The following is a 17873-nucleotide window of genomic DNA, read 5'->3' on the forward strand; positions in this document are numbered from 1 at the left end:
CATTGAGCTTAAGGCTATGGTTCCGACACCAGTCGTTGGTCTCCGTGAGGCCTTTCTGTAGGATGTCAACATCACTTGGGGAGTTAATAATGGCTCCCAACTTGCAATCATCTGCGAACTTTGTCAGCCAGAGTCCCTTCGTGTTGGCCTGGACTTATAAGAAGTAGATACCAAACAGGAAAGGATCCAAGACTGATCCCTGTGGGACTCCACTCGTGACTGGCTGGCAGTCTCATGAAATATGAAGAAAATGTAGTCAAAATGTGGAAAACAAAATGGAAAAGTACATAAGGCAACTGTAATGGAAATAGGGGTGAAAATGTTGAAGAGTATCTTTTTAGGGCATAGATGTCCATTTTTCATTTTATTAATAAGGGGAAGGTAGTAAGGAGAAAGTGCAGGTAGGAAGAAAATGCGGTAGGCAAACATGTGACATAGACAAAGGACAGAGGAGATAATGACTCATAAGGGTGGCAAAAGTAAAGACGTACAGATAGGCAGATTATAGACAATTTGTGGTGAGGAAGACAGGACTACATTCAGGAGACAGAGACTGATGCAAAATGATGTAGCACACAGTTATGGGGTATGGGGCAGATTAATCAGGGCCTGCCTAACCAGCCCAGAGGGGAACCTACCAATTGTTTGTTGTGTCCATGGCTGATATCATGAATGCATGCTGCCTGTGGTAGCCTGACCAATAAAGTTGAGCAGCAATGTAGACATTCAGCAACTAGTCCATCAGCCAGCAAACAACCTGCTGAGTGATGCAAGGTGAATCTCAAGACCAGTCTTGGATGAGGAGCCTTCACTCATCTTGATAGGTTATTGTGAACGTTACAACTGACCCCCTGTTCACCTTTTATAAAAGTGACCTTCATCACTCTGGAGAGAGGCAGACCTGTGGATTTCTAGAACCCAGTGGTTAGTGAGATGGCTGTTAAAGAGCGTAGTGGCTACAATCACACTACAGGGCATAGATGTCCATTTTTGCTTACTGAAACTGAACTAGAACTTTTTTCTTTTTTTTGGCTGTCAAAAAAAAAAAAATATTATTTTTTTTGCTGGCAATCAATTGTTTACTCATGTAATTATTCTCGTATTTAACTTTTTTCCTTGGGGACTATACAATTATTTTTTTTTTTGTAAATTGCTATTTTTTTGCGGATTATTTGTATAAATGTTTCTTTTTTCTGTCCTTGTTATTGCCTCTGAGCTTTTCTCCTCGGGCCTCTACTGAAAATGGACATATATCCAGTTAGACTAGCCCGGTCAACAAATGTAAAATAAAATAAATAAAATAAATAAATACAGTCTAAATTGACTGATCCTGTTGAAAAAGAAAAAGAAAAGGAATTAAAAAAGAGACCCAAATACAACACATAACTGCATGTGTATTACACTTCACTAAAATAATGCAGTTCAGGCATCAAAATTCTACAAGTATCCTGCCATTGGACAGTCTATCATCTCTTTTTGGACAGGCCATCCTATTTGCCTGTATCTCTTCGGCTGCTGTAAAACATCAAACAAACAGTAGTTAGTACAGCATATACCTGTCAACAGAAAGAAATTACAGTTACAGACAATAGGCCTAATGTATAGTGCCAAACCAAGTAAATAATGCGTACAATAGTAAGGTGGTTCCCACTCCCAAACTATAGGTTCATAGGTACATAGGTAGGTACTAGGCTATCTGCCTGAGGGAATTTATAAGCCTAGCCAGAGTGTGTCGGCTTTTGCCACCCCATTGATTAATTAACTGATCCTCTGTCAAGCAGAGCCAATGAAGTGATCCCAGTGGTGTACTTTCTGTTACCCATCCACTCGTCAAGGTTTCTCTTGAAGAGTGTTAGTGAGGGGCTCTGCCTAATGTCATTTGGAATTTTGTTCCAAGGCATGGGGAGTCGCTGTGACAGGAATCTATCCCTCCAGCATGTTCTATTTATTGTTGTGGTGTGGATTAGCTCACTAGAGCGCATGGCTCGCAGTGACTTGGATTTCTTTAGGTGGAGCATGTCCATTAATTCTGTAAGTCAGGCAGAGTTCACCTCTGCATAAGCGATATGCCATGGAGTACAGCCAGAGTTTTTTCAGTCAGGCTGCATAGGACATATATTTGAGGCCAGTAATCCTCTTGGTGAGGTACTTTTGCGGTCTTTTCAGCTGTTGGAAGTGTCTTGTGAGGTACATCCCAAATGGGGAATTGTACTCTATTATGGGTCTGATCAGTGATGAGTAGAGGGGCACTATAACCTCTTTATTTCTAGATGCAAACCCTTTAGTAATTATATGGGCCACATAGAAGGATTTCCTAACTACTTTGGCAATATGATTGTCAAAGGAGAGATTACTATCTACCTGGGTCTGCAGATCTCTTATTACCTCTTCTGTATTAAGGGGGCTGCCACCTATGTGGTAATTCGTGGGTGTTTTGTTTTTCAAAAATGGGATGACTATTCATTTTCTGGCATTTAGCTTGAGGCCATGACTTTGACACCAGGTGTCCATCTCAGTAAGCCCCTTTGGGAGAATGTCCGTGTCAGCCGGAGAGTCAATTATGGCTCCCAGTTTGCAGTCATTAGCTAACTTGGTTAGCCATAGTCCTCCTGTGTTTGCCTGTACTTCTGAGAAGTATATGCCAAACAGTAGGGGTCCCAGGACCGAGCCTTGCATGACACCACTTGTGATTGGTTTAGTGTCAGACCTGCAGCCCGGTATTCTTACCGTGTGAGTTCTGCCTGTAAGCCAGTTGGCAACCCATCTCGCGACGTAGGGGTTTATGTTCAGGCAGGTGAGTTTTTCTGTAATACATGAGTGGGCAATGGTGTCGAAAGCCTTGGCGAGGTCAAGATAGGCTGTGTGAACAACCTTTCCCTCGTCTATGGCCTTGGTGACTGTCTTGAAGAAGTCAACCAGGTTTAGTAGGCATGATCTGCCCTTAACAAAGCCAAACTGGGTCAGGTCAAGTGTTTTGAGGTTCCCAATGTCTTTGTTAATGAGTTCCATGATGATGCGCTCAATAGTATTGCAGACCAGGCTAGTCAGGCTTATGGGGCAATAATTACCAGGGTAAGTTGTGGCCCTCCTTTGTGGAGTGGAATAACCATTGCTGTGTGCCATTCTATGGGCACATAGCCTGTGGAGAGGCTGAGGTTGAACAGCGTGTTTAGGTGGGGGGTTAGTTCATTCTATAGTTCGTGCAAGACACAGCCTGTGACACCATATGGCCCCATTGACACTGTGTTTTAGGCTTTTGAAAGGGCTGTTTTCACCTGTGCATCTGTGATTTTTGGGACAGTACACTTTTCCTGTATTGTTGCGGGCCCTTTTGGGGGTGAGAGGGGGGTGAAGTTTGCACTGAATCTATCTGCCAGGATGTTGGCAATATCAGTAGGTTCAGTATATTTTGTGCTATTTTGCACTAGTTCAGTGCATATCTGTGAATTGCCACTCAGATTCTTAACATAGCTAAAGAAGGCTTTGTGGTTATCTTTTGAATCCTTGGCTATTTTTCTTTCGAAGTTAGCCTTGGATGATTTTATGATAGACCTTAGTTTCTTACTGATACTGATCAGGGATGTCTTTCCTTCTTGGGATTTGCTTTTTTTGTGAACTAGTTTCCTCCTTCTATTGTACAGCCTGTTTATGGCAGGGGTCTACCAGACTGGTTTCCTTCTCTTAGAGGAGTGAGTCTTGGTTTTGCTAAGGATGGCATGATCCATGCATCCTTGTAGGTGCTCATAGAGTGCATTTGTAAAGGTTTCTGCATCTTGGGCATTATCCTTTAGCATGGGGGCTGTGAAACTTACCGCCTCTGTCTTAAGTAAGGTGAAGTTTGCTTTAGAAATTTTTTTTACTGTGGTTTCCTTAGTTGAGGGTGGTGGTCAGGTGTGGACATCCAGAGTGATTAGTTTTTGGTCTGATCGAACCAGTGACGGGTTGACCTCTGGTGTGGAACACCTGTCACCCATGTTGGTGATGACCAGGTCCAATATATTTTCACCTCTGGTAGGGGAGTTTACCAGCTGATCCAGGGCATTTGAGTTGATGAATTCCGGGAAGGGCTGGGCCTGGGAGTTTGTACTCGAGTAGTTTTCCCAGTTAATGGTAGGGTAATTGAAATCGCCCAATATCAGGGTGTTTGGTAAAACCTTTCATGTTTTCCAGTGTCTCCAGAAAGGTGGAGTGGTGGTCCTGGGTCATGGAGGGTGATCTGTAGCAGGCCACAATTTGCATTGGAGATTTGCCCGATGCTAGTTGCACATGGATGGTCTCAGAAGTATCATGCTGTGCCACTAACCTGGAGGTGTAAATATCCTTGATGAATATGGATTCACCCCCTCCTTTTGTGTTTTGGTCCATGGTCTGTGGCCGAAACGTGTGGTATGAGTTGTAGCCTGGTAGTGCTGGGGTGCTCTCTAGAGCCTTGAACCAGGTTTCAGTTACTGCACAGATGTTAATATTCTCCATACTGAGGAGTGCTTTGACAGCGTGCATTTTAAGATTTAAACTCCTGACGTTGAGTAGCATAACTCTCAGGTTTTTGTTAATTGTACTGTTTAGAGAGGTGGGTTTGATTTTTGGGCCTTGCCTAATAAAGGCACTATGGGGGCAGCAAGAGCCTTGGCCAGTATTCGAAAGCCTAGGGGTGACAGGTGCAAGCCGTCTCTTGCGAAACAATGCAGCTTGTCGAGCATGTCGTCCCAGGCTGACGGACACTGGATCCCCTTTGAATGACACCAAAAGCTTAGCTAATTGTTGAAATTGATCATTTTTTCTTTATACTGAGGTATCATTCTTGGTGAGGGCAGGATGCTGCTCAGGGTCAGGGTCATACTAGCCTGGGCTACATGATTGGAGAGCTCTTCCATGTCTCTTTTCATGTAGTCCAGGGATGTACATCTCAGGTCATTCACACCAACATGAACAATGACAGAGTCATATTTGTACTTGTTCCAGAGTGACCTGAGTGGCCGTGTTATATGGCGGATTATGGCTCCCAACAGGCAGCTAACAGTAACCTTCTGCATGTGCAGCCTAGTGAGTGGGACGTCCGTGTGCCTGACTATAGTGTCACCTATTATTAGTGTGTTAGGTATGTTATTTCGCCTTAAGGGCTGTGATTGTGCAGCACACTGATTTTGTGTTTTATGTGTTGTCTGGTTTGTGACAGAAGGTACAGGTTGTTTGGGTGTCTGCTTTGGAGGTCTCTGATGCTTTTCAAGGTTTTTATTTAGAGCCTCCGAGTATGATTTTGTGTATTTATGTGTATTTTTTGCCAGTGCTGGTTTAGTAGGTCTATGTGTGACAGGAGGTGTGGTGCAAGTGTTAACCTTCTCCTCTTGACTGTCTGTTCCAGTCTTGGGTGGAGAGAGCTTAGCCTTCAGTTTCACTGTATAATTGCATCTCTCGCATATGTTAGTGTTTTGTGGTAGGAGGAGAGGGTTATCTGTGTACATGAGGCAGTTGCAACATTGCCACAGAATACCCAGGTTCACCAGCTGGACTGGAGAGTACACCTGAAATTGCCCTTTGGTCATGCCTGAATAGTAGGGTGAGCTGCTTAGTCGCTTGGTTGGTGAGGGGTGAATAATGAGCCTTGCCCTGCTGGGCAATCAAGTGTCGGGGTATATTAGTGCTTGCTATTAGGTCTGAGCAAGTGCTGGGCTGTAAGATGCTTTTTGAGTGCTTAGGTAGAGAGTTAGACTAGTTTCAAGGGAAAAACTGAAGAGGAGACTTAGTGGAGCCAGGAATAATATAACCCTAGTTAACCAGAGCAGCCCGGCACGCAAAACCATGCAAAGGTGTTTTTTTTTTTAACAGGGAAATGAAAGAGATAGAAATTAGCCCAAAATGGCCAATAAATTATTATCTTCTGGGCTGGAACCATTCCTCCAGGGACAGATAGGCTGTTCAAAGCTCCCCTCTCTCACAGGTGAACAGAGGAACTTCCTTCTATCCAAGTAAGGTATGGGCAACTATGTCCCACTCGTACCAGATGGATGGATATCTTGCTTTCCTTCCTGCACCGTGTGGGGGCCCTACTGAACTTGTTGCCTGAAGAGACCATATCCACTCTGTAGGACAAAACAATGAGAAAGAATTGTAGCCGAGTTTGCACTGCAGCATGTACTGACACTTTGTGATGGATATCTGGTGATCAAAGGAAAGCTCATTGTTTAAATATGTTGCAGATTCTTGACTACAGAATTAACTTTAAGGGGTGCTTTGTCAATGTCAGTGTTACAAAGGAAGTCATTGTTGATGAAGCATACTATGATACATTTCTTGATATTTAGTTTAAGTCCATAGTTTTTATACCAGCTTTTTGTTTGAGAAAAGGCCTCTTGACAATCCTCTGGGGAGTTTATGATGCCACCAAATTTACATCTGTAAATTTTGTAAGCCATAAACTCTTAACATTTGTTTTATCTTCTAAGAAGTAAATGTCACCGAGAAGTGGTCTAAGAACAGAACCCTGGGATACACTGCTAGTGACAGTCCTTTTTGAGGACATAGATTCACGCAAAATATTTTTCCAGGTTCTATGATCTGCACTTTTCATCTGTATTTTTCTGTTTTACTGCATTAATGTGTCTTTTTTATTGTTTTTACTGTTTATGCCTGCTTATTACCTGCACTTGTTTGCACTGAAATACTGCTTAGTTAGCATAGACTAGATCCAGACTTGCTGAATATAGCCTGTTTCTCATACAGTTGAACTCAAATCCAGCCATCTTACATTAAAAACGGCTCCCTTGCACCCTTATGGCAGAAGAGTGTGGATATAGCCTTGTATGAGCTGGGGATTGCTGGATGATCATCATGTGATTTCCTATTGGCAGACTACTTTAAAACTGTTTAATTCTGCTTGTATATAAACCTCTCATTTGCTTGTAGCTGCTCACTGTGAAACAGGGGTTAGCAAAGCCTTGTATAGACAGAAATGCCTAAAACTATTTTTCCCTAAACAACAGTCAGTGAAACCCTCCCAAGTTCCCTGGTGCTCTGCAGGCAATCCAGCTATGCACTTCTGCACTGTAGGCAACTCAACTGAGCACTGAGCAGCATCACCCCACTTTTCATCAGTGATCTTCTATAGAATAAGTCCCCTTGTTAATCCCAGAGCAATAGCTGATCTAATTTGCCCTCTCTCAAATTAGTACTTATGAATTACTTGCTACTATGGACAGTCATTTCCCAACATTTCTACAGCCAGCCTGATTGGTATGGGCATCCTGAGGCAATGTAACAATTGCCTCATGTATACTGACAACCATTTGTTCTTAAAGCAAACATATATAGTATATGAGAGATGTAACTATACCATTTAACTAGAGTCAGCCCCTCACATAACTATAAACAAGACATGAAACAGGTTGTCAGCACAAACACGTCTCCACTCACACAAGGTAAGATCAAGAACCATAAACCCACATATGAGTAAGTACTCACCAAGAGCCTACCAAAAGACCAGAGACATTCCAAATGCAAACAGCCTACACATGATGGTACACAAACAGAATCCATCTCTACACATAGCAACACACATCACTGTCTCAACAATTAAGCCCCTAAGGCAAAACACATCAAAACCTAATGTCCTAGTCATACCGACTCAATAGTGAAACACACAGTTGTCCCCCTTACCAGGCTGGATAAGAAGAAGATCACGGCCAGTTGTCTGTCAGCTGCTAGGATCCATCAAAACATGCATGAGGTCAAGTCACTCAGCAACAATTACCGTTATTACTCTGTCATAGTACATGTTGGAATGAACGATTTGAGATGTACCTCTCTGGACTATATGACTGAACTCTTAGGCTATGTGTCCCAGGCAGGTATGTCCCTAGCTCTAGGCAGCATTCTACCTTCACCTAGGATGTTACCACAATACAGGCAAAATGTAATGATTTCAGTAATTGGTTTAGCTTCTAATGTTACTCCAGGGGGTCAAGTATCTGCAGCCTGGGAAGACATGGTCAACACGCCACACTGCTTTGCCAGAGATGGCCTTCACCTGTCTCATCAAGGCTTTTGGATACTGGCAAAGGTGCTTGCCTCCCCAATAGGCAATGTCGAAACAACAAAACTTCTGACATAAAGAAATCCACTCGAGACAAACTGAAGGTCATGCTGCTTAATGCTAGTAGACCTCAAAACAAATGTGAAAGAACCAAAGGTGGAGGTGTATCCACCTTCATTAAATCCAAATACAACTTGAGACTTGTAAAACAGTATGACTATCTTGAACTACTCCAGGTCCATATAACTACAGGTAAAACACTCTACCTTTGCACATCATCGCTAGCTACAGGTCACCCACCATGATCCAGGAGAAGCACCCTGCCTACCTGGACTTGCTAGAGTCACTCAGTATACAGCCACTCACCTTGGTCATGGGAGATTTCAACTCTCTTTCCATCAATTGGAAGACTTATATGAGTACAAACATGATCATGCTGAGGTTCCTGGATTTTGTTACTTCAGACGGCCTGGAACAGTTGGTCTGCACCCCCACAAAAAGCTCAAATGTCCTAGACATAGTGGTTACCAACATGGGGGAGTCACTACAGTCTTCCTGTGTTTTTCCCTCCTTGGTAAGATCAGACCATAAATCAGACTCATTTGAAGTAAAGATCAGACCTGACAACCTCCCAGGCACAAAACAAACTGAAAAATTTGTCCAAAGCAAACTATAGCCTACTAAGCGATGGTATAAAATGTTCCAAAGCCCCTGCTAACACAATCAACAATGATTTCTATACAGAAGAGTACACAAATGCCCTGTATAGCCACTTGAACAAATATATTGACTCAGCTGTATCTGAAAGGACAAAAACCAAGTCCTCCTGAAAAAAGCAAGCCAATCTGGTGGACTGTAAGTATAAATAAGTTATATAACAGGAAAAGGAAACTGATATCTAAGAACAAGAGGGAACTTAATCAACAGAGTAAGAATACCCTCCACTGCTTTAACAAGCAAATTAGATACCTTGTAAAGTCCTCTAAGGCTAGTTACAAGACTAAATCAGCACCCCTTGCTAAAGATACCTATAAGTCATTCTTCAGCTATGCCTGAAACCTAAAAGGGAATGGCCTGCTGTGTGCCAAACTATTAGTGGACGGTACCACTCATATTGAAAATGAGGAAATTGCCAACCTGTTATCTGAAAGATTTGGCAATAACTTCACCCCCTGTCTCCACTAGCCATACCATAAAGCATTCCTGACACCAGCCCTCTACTGAGTATCTCTCTAAAGAACAGGTCATACAAGCACTCTCCAAGGCCACAAACAGAGACTCTATAGGAGCAGATAACATGCCAGGCTGCTTACTAAACAATCTAAAACAGGACTTAGCAGAATCACTTGTCACTCTCTTTAACCATAGCCTAAGCACTGGCTTTGTTCTGGTAGAGTGGAAAACAGCAACAGTAATCCCCTTGCACAAATGGGGTCCATCAGCTGATCCAGGAAACTATCGACCTATAAGCTCTCTCCATCCAAAACTAAGAAAGTTATAACTCTGCTGTACTCGACCCTTATCAGACTACTAATTGAGTACAATGCCCCCTTCTGTACATATGTTACAAGATACCTGCACTAACTGGAGAGACCACAGAGGTTTCTAACCAAGAGAAATCAGGGCCTCCAAAATTTGATTTACATGAAAATACTGAAAGCCCTTTCACAGTACTCTATATCATACAAACTGCTGAGAGGCAACCTGTGCCTGGCCTGCAGAGCAGTCTCTGACTCTGCCCTAATGGAAATGCTGCACATTGACAAACCAAATGGGACAAGACTCATTCACTCACATAGCCTGTGACTTTAACAAAACATGTTGGAGCGACAGCTATATCTCCCAGAGATTGCCACTTCTCTGGGATAAGTTCCCACTTCATGTGAAGCAGAGCTCCTCAATGACTCTATTTAAGTGCAACCTTGACAATTGGATGGGTGACCGTAAATTCACCCTGGGAGTGGCACCTATGTCCTCCCATGGACAGGAGGAGTCAGTGCTAGCTATAGAATTGCTCTGCTTACAATGACCATCTAACTATGGTCAATTAGGGTACACAGGTTTTTTACATGACTAGGCTTCTAAAGGTCCTAGAGACATTAGTTTAGTAACCTCCAATTAATCTATGAACCTATGAGCCAATTTGCTATCCAGTGAGTTACATAGGGATTTTTATTTAGCTGGAAGAGTTTTTGTACTCCTGTCATGCGGAATGTTTTGAACATCTTTGTGAGGTCTGCATATGTGGTACTTATGATTTACTCATCCATTGCTTCAGTAACCTTCTCAAAGAAGTCAGTCTGGTTAAGTAGACAGGATCTGCACTTAAGAAATCTGAACCTTCTGGGTTGGGAGTTTGTATGTTGTTTATGTCCGTATTTATTAATTCCACACCGATCCCTTACATAACTTTACAGATGAGACTGGTCAGGCTTGAGTCTATGATTATCTAGGTCTGTTAATGCCTCACCTTTGTGCAAAGGAATAACTGTTGCTGTTTCAGGTGTCTCCCTCTCCCAAGCCTCTTACTCATCAGGTGATGTACATCACCAAGCAGCACAGCAGCATGATACAAAGTAACATTAATGTTGTCATGCAGCAATACCTGCTTTGCAGTGACCATGCACACTGCACATGACCTCCCAGCCAGAGAACAGGCAGACAAAAGCGTCATGCAGCTAAATGTGGCTAATAATCCATCACATTTTGGTTGGAATTTAAAGATGACTGCACTAGCTTGACCTCAATAAATACTCTGCTGCAATGCCCATTTTATCATGATAAAAAATATTATCGTCACACTACAGGAGGCCATGATAATTCACAACAAGCAACTTGCAGAAATGAAAATAGTGAATAACAGAGTATAGACTATAGTGCCATAAAGGCAAACTGCCAGCAGGCAGGACTACAGGTAACGGGCCTCAGAAATATAGTGACCACATAAGGGTGCATGGAGTTAATATGGAAAGTGATTGAGCAGAGGAATGTTAGTTCTCTGGTAGTTACCAAACAAGACAATACTTTGTCCTGCTAATTAGTTGATTCCTATGCCCATGGTACAGAGTTTGATTTATTCCACCTTTATTTGCTTACTGTGAGTCTATTAACCATTTGGTACTCCCAGGTCTTCCCTGAAAAGGGAAATGTGCCCAGTGGGGTTACCCCATCAATTAAGAGATAAAAAAAGTGTGGGTGACATATTAAAGGTCATGATATGGGCATGATATGTGGGGGAAGGGCATCAAAACAGGACACATGGGAGAGGACAGGGTGCAGTCCTGTAGTAGGAGAATCAAGTAGGAAATGGCCAGTCTAGGTTGCTGTTCTGCTGTGTAGTGTTTACAACAAAGCACCATATTTGCATTGACTGGATGACATGTCAAGGAGATATAAGGCTTCAAGTGAACTAGCACAGACAAAGGGCACTGTTAACATGCCCATTGCATCCTTACTATAGCAAATTGTCAGAGCTGTGATTCCATAGTAGCACACTGAGCTTTGGCAACCAAAAGGAAGCTGGATACAGTACTGAGACAATTGTTAGTTATCATAGACAGTCAGGCACATGATCATCCACATGTCATTGGATTTAGGGAACAGTTAACAACTGTAAATGCTCAATGCTTCAGAGACTGAGGTGGTACTACAGGCCCTATCAACTAATGGCATGCATATTCATGAGAAGTATAAGCAGACAAGGCCATATGAGAACATGTGTGGCAAGGACTGCTGCAGAACATCAATACAGGAGGTAGTCATAATAGGACAATGTCAAAGAATCACAGATATGTTATTGAATGACAACACTAAGACATAGCAATTTACAGAGACATGGAGGACCACTGATGATGGCTCGCAAATACAGAGGCATCTTACATAGATGTAGAAATTCCTGGTGTCCCTCACAGGGGATCAAGACAGAACCCTCTTATTCTTAGTAATGGTTTGTATGTTGGAGATGGCTTGAGATAACTGGCTGAGTGTCTGTAGGGGAAGTACCAGTTTACTAGTAGCATGTATCATTACTGAAAGACACTACATTTCAACCGTAGATGGGCTACTCAGGCAAACATACATGCATATCTGTCTTCCAGGGATATCAATGTTGCAAAAGTGTCAAACTGCACCACAAGGTGTGTTATGTGCTACCTGGATATGTATATTGTTGCAATGTAGCAGTCGGTGAACCACATGGTGGTGACAATCAGAAACATGATCCAGCATTGCCATAGGTTTGTTATCTAGATGCATTCATTGGTTTATTGGCAGAAGTTCCATGAAAACAGATATGATGTTAGCAGACTGCCAGTGGCTGACAATGACGACACCATTCACATTACACAGTCAACAACACCAAATGTGGAGAGCACACTGACATCACTCACAGTTACGATGACATTGGATGAGTGAAATGAATTCCCAGCATCCCATGTTTTCAGTACTAGATGTTCCATCAATGTGAGTTCCACCCTAGCTACACCACAGATGTCACTAGGAAAGGTAGCATCAGAAGACTATACTGCCATTGAGGTGTCACTGCAGTCATTTTTCTGAACCAGTCACAGACCTGAGTGTCACCATTGGCATCAAGCAGTGGCTGTGCAGGTCAGTGATCCTGGCAGAGATGACCACTGATCTAACTTTCTCAGTCATGCTGAGTTTGGCTTGCTTGAGTAAGTGTATCTGTGTCAGGCACTGTGAGACTTCTTGCAATGCATGTAGAGTAGCATGTGATGTAGAGATTGCAGCAGACCCATCTGTTCAAGTCATTGGTGGCCCACTTGGCGGTTATTAGTACAACCATATGAATGGGGGTAATTGGCTGCCTTAGTTGTGCTATGGCAATGTTGCATGCTGCATGATCATATGTTAAACTTATGCAGAAGACATAAATCTTCCGGGGGCAGCTTCAATGTCTGTACTGCTTTGGCTGCTTCCACCCTGGGAATGACACTTCCAAGTTCATAGCCAACACTCTAGAGTCCCTATATTAGGCACACCTCACATGTAGCCACTCAGAGTCATGCATTTCAATGTCATTACCCTATTTAGTAGCCATACCATGAGCATAACCTAGATGTACCTGTTCATGTTGTCATAATTATTAACATTCTACTAGTAATCTACATGGGAGAGGGGGTTACAGCATATTTTCACCTCCATACTCCAAATCTGGTACCTTTCCTTGGACAGAATGATGTCTGTCATGGGTCTAGACAGCATTTCATTCATGGACACTCCACATCCTCACTGAAGGATGTGATCCATGACTATTCCCAACCTCCTACTCGTGTGCATTGCCACTGCATCTGTCACTCATGACAAATTCACCTATGTCCTCACTCACTGTGCCCCAACCCAATTGTGCAGATAATGGCTAAGATTTTAAGACATATCCTGTGTCAACTGTAACAAATACAGTGGTCACCATCATGAGTAAAGTGCCATGCATGTTCATAGGAAAGTTTACGATGGGGATCACTTCAATGGCTCTGCTGGACAGAGGCACATGGAACTAATCTAAAGGGGTGGCAAAAGCCAACACATTCCGACTAGGATTATAAATGCCTTTGGGCAGATAGCCTAGTACCTACCTATGAACCTATGAACCTATTATCAGCATAGTGCGGACTCTCTGTGTATATTGTGACAATGTGAGTTATTGCCAGCTATGCCAGGAGAAGTAGAGCAGTGGATGTGAACATATGCCAACATAGCTAACTGGAATTTGGTAAAGAATTATATGTCATTTGTATATCAAACTGATTTGTACAGATGCTTGTGATGAAAAATATATTTGTAAAGTTGTTTGTGTTAAAAAAATTACCAACAGTGGGCCCTGCTGGACAGAAAAAGAAATGCACTTTTATGGCAGATTGTATTGTAACTGTGGAAATTAATGTATTTGCAACAGAGGATACTAGAACAGAAGAGGTTAATCTCAGTCTAGCTAACTTTGGAAAATAGTTTGAAATTAAATTACCTGGCAGGCCACAAAGGTTGTATCTTACAGTTCTGACTGCTGCCAGAGATGAAATGTCTGTGACAACAAGGACTAGGAATCCTTGTTGTATTGTCTGTAGCAGTGAACTAATTACTACTCTGGAAGGGTGGAAGTATTGAGATGGTCTTATGACTTGCAGAAGTTGCAATAGATCTTGGCAATGCTTTATGTGTATAAGGTAACACATATTTGCTAAATCCTGGCAGCCTCAAGTAATGGGGGTAGTATGGGAACCAGAAGTCAGATTACCAGATGTATGTTATGTCGTTCTGTAATCCATCACGGAAATGATGTTCTAGCACTAGATGAGACAGATGAGTCGAAAACACATCTGACACAGATATCCTTCAGAAGGGCCTCACAGAAATGGATAACTGGTGCCAGAGCCATGGCCTAAAGTTAAACGCCAAGAAATGCATAGTCATACCCTTCAGGAAAAACAAGGTTACCCCTAGCTACCATATAGGTGGCAATCCACTGAGCACAGAAGAAGTCATCAGGGATCTGGGGACCCAGGTTGACAGTAGCCTTTCGTTTGACACTCATGTTGCTAAAGTAGTTAGGAAAACCTTCTACATTGCCCACCTGATCATGAAGGGATTCACATCTAGATCAAGGGAGGTCATTGTCCCCCTGTACTCATCACTCATTAGACCTATGATTGAGTACAATACCCCATTCGGAATGTATCTGACCCGACACCTGCAGCAGCTGGAAAGGCCCCAAAAGTTCCTCACCAAAAGGATAAAGGGTCTCAAAAATATGTCTTATGCTGCCCAACTGAAAGAACTCCAGCTCTATTCAGTCTCATACCGCTTGCTCAGAGGTGACCTGTGCCTGACATATAAGGCCATGTCAAACCCAGATTTGATGAATATGCTTCACCTCAAAAAATCTAGATCCCTCAAAACCACAATGGCGGGAGACTTAAACCTTGACACGGTTATTAATAGAACGTGCTGGAGGGACAGATTCATCACCCAGAGACTCCCTATGCTGTGGAACAAAATCCCGGTACATGTGAGGCAGAGCACCTCACTGGCATTGTTCAAGAGGAATCTTGACCAATGGATGGGAGATCGCAGATATACCCCAGGGATTACTTCAGTGTCACTGCTTGACAGAGGCACAGCAAAATAATAGGCATAGTTTTATTCAAACTAAAGGGGTAGCGAAAGCCACATAACTATGGGCTAGGCTTATAAATGCCCTTGGGCAGATAGCCTAGTATGAACCTATGAACCTATGAACCTATGAACCTATAAGTCTCATGACAGTCTGTTTTTGAAACCTGACAAAGGAGAACCACTCACCTACTTTATCTTCCCTTGCTCCAGTAAGTGACAAGGAAATAGCATGGAACAAAACAGAAATGAATCAAAATAACAAGTTCCAAAGGATAAAACACTAGAGTCCTTCTAAGATTAAGTGCTTTCTAAAGAATGAAAGCACTTAATCTTAGAAAGGCTCTCATGGTTTATCCTTTGGAACTTGTTATTTTGACCAGGGAATAGTAATTATTTAGATCAGTCAGGAAAATATAGTGAGATTAGTTAAGTACTGTTTTTTTTAATTTTCTTCTATGATTTATTACTAAATATATTCAAACTTTTCACTGTGGGTGGTCCTTTAGAGAATATTTTAACATTTGAGTGTATGCATATCTATTTGGTGACTCTGTAGCCACTCCAGAAAGCCTCACTGCAATGGTCAAACACTATAATTTGTATTAATATTAATTTCACTCACTATAATTGGGTATCCTTGTAAGAGCTTTAGACTAGCTGGCTTTGGAGTGTTTGATGGCAATGTAACTACCTTATAGTCTGGGCAGAATGGAGCATAGCTAAGCAATTTGTGCCAGCCTTTCCTAGGTGAGTGTGTGTGTGTGTGTGTGTGTGTGTGTGTGTGTGTGTGTGTGTGTGTGTGTGTGTGTGTGTGTGTGTGTGTGTGTGTGTCAGCTTCTTGAAGCAGAGACACAAAGCACTTGTTTCACTGAGAGGGTGCTGGAGTACTTGGCTTAGGCAATTGGCTGAGGGCTCAACTCTACAGCTGTGCTAGTGAGTGGAGAGTCTTATTGGGGGCTTGGAAAGACAGATAAACCAGCCCCGGGACTGAGTGTGTTCCCTGTGTACTGCTAAGGGAAATTGTGTTTGATGCATAACATCAAGGAACTGCCACAGAACTCATGAGAGTTTTGCCAGCAAAAATCCTACCATGTAGCTTGTAAGATGCTGGAATGCCCCTATAGATGATTATTGCTACACAAGCCTTCATGTCCACTGGGTTAAGTATTCCAGCAATTATCATTGAGGCCATGTGAGGGAGGTACATATCTATTTACTCATGTATTGTGGTACTGTACTCATGGTAACAGTCAACAAAGTCCTGGTTATGGATGTGATGGTATGACAGCCACAGGTGGACCCATCTTCGATGCTGAGGCAGTGATATGCAACACTGTGTGCAATGGCTCTAAATGCAGTCACTGAAGCATACTGCCCTGTAATGCTTTTGCAATTCCTAGAAAGATAGTCTGAATAAAGTTTCTGTATATAGTAAAGTCCTAGAGTTCAGAATATATGACCTCTGTGGCACATTGCGCTAATGCTATAAGTTCCTAAATATTGTTTGATTTCATTATTGGCATGCTTAATAGCTCTCATTAGCATGTTAACACTCATTTGCATTTCATGATCATGAGCATACAATGCAAATTGCACTATTTCCTGTAGTAGTGTGTTCAAGCTTTGTGTCACCTATTTCCTGCACATCAGCACTTAGTGCGCGGTGGTGGTGCTGCGGTAGCATTGTCGCCTCCCAGTAAGACGTTGTCCTGTTCGATTCTCAGCTAGAGCGTCTTCTGTGTGGAAACATGCGTGAATGGATGTACCTTCGTTGAAGGTTGTGCATCAGGGCCGGTAACTCGGCATGTAAAAATCTACTGCCAATCATTAGCGGACCGGAGTTCTGCTGTGGCGACCCATAACCGGGAAAAGCTGAAAGACACAACAACCACTTATTGTGCTATCTTTGTATGATTCACAGTGCTGTTTTTTTCTGAATAAACCTCTGTAACTGGACAAACATATTTTTTCTGTTGCACTGATTATACAAAACCCACTGGCTAGATTAAATTACATTATTCTTTATATTTTTTAAACTTTTTTCAAGAAATCAGATTCATAATTGTTACAATTCAACATCAAAATTCAATGACAGATTTTAGTGATACAAAAGTTATTAATACATGTAAATCACACCGTAGTGCTACTATAACCAAATTTTATGTATACAGGTTTTCTTAGGCTTTGACATCACATTTACCTCAAGTCTAACAGATAACCAGCCTGAAAGATTTAGCATTTATCGTTTTATCCATACCATGCCTTTCATGTGTAAAAAAATAAATTGGTTGGCACTGTTGCCTAGAGTTGTTGGGTAATGAGATATGAATGAGCCGTGAATCCAGTGAACCTAGGACTGATTACCAGAACTTCCTCTTGTCTGAGATCTGGCCCGCAGCATGTAAAGCTACCACCCTTGCATTGATAGCACGTTACAGACAAATACATCTGAGACAACTGTAAATGAATAACTGACCCAGAAAATGTGTGCTGTTCTCTATCTTCATCCCTGTGCAGATTTTTCTGTTTCTACATGGATAAGATAAGCATTAAAATTGTCACATAGCATGTTTATTTATGGGACTTTATTCACTTGTTTAACTTTTGTATTCTGATTTCCTAATTATTGTCAAATCTAAACTAAGCCTGGAATTTGACATCAACAGCATCTATAACCTCGGTAGCAGCAAATTAAGTTGGATTGTTAAAC

The 17873-nt window shown here is 42.2% G+C and overlaps 1 protein-coding gene across 1 annotated transcript in view; it reads left to right on the plus strand.

Moving 5' to 3' along the window:
* The window catches only part of GRIK3 (glutamate ionotropic receptor kainate type subunit 3), a 2817598-nt gene that overhangs the window by 237041 nt on the left and 2562684 nt on the right, over positions 1 to 17873 (plus strand). The window lies entirely within an intron of this gene.

Source organism: Protopterus annectens, chromosome 1.part1 (genome assembly GCF_019279795.1).
Source record: "Protopterus annectens isolate FY-2018-M chromosome 1.part1, PAN1.0, whole genome shotgun sequence".
Classification (NCBI taxonomy): domain Eukaryota; kingdom Metazoa; phylum Chordata; order Ceratodontiformes; family Protopteridae; genus Protopterus; species Protopterus annectens.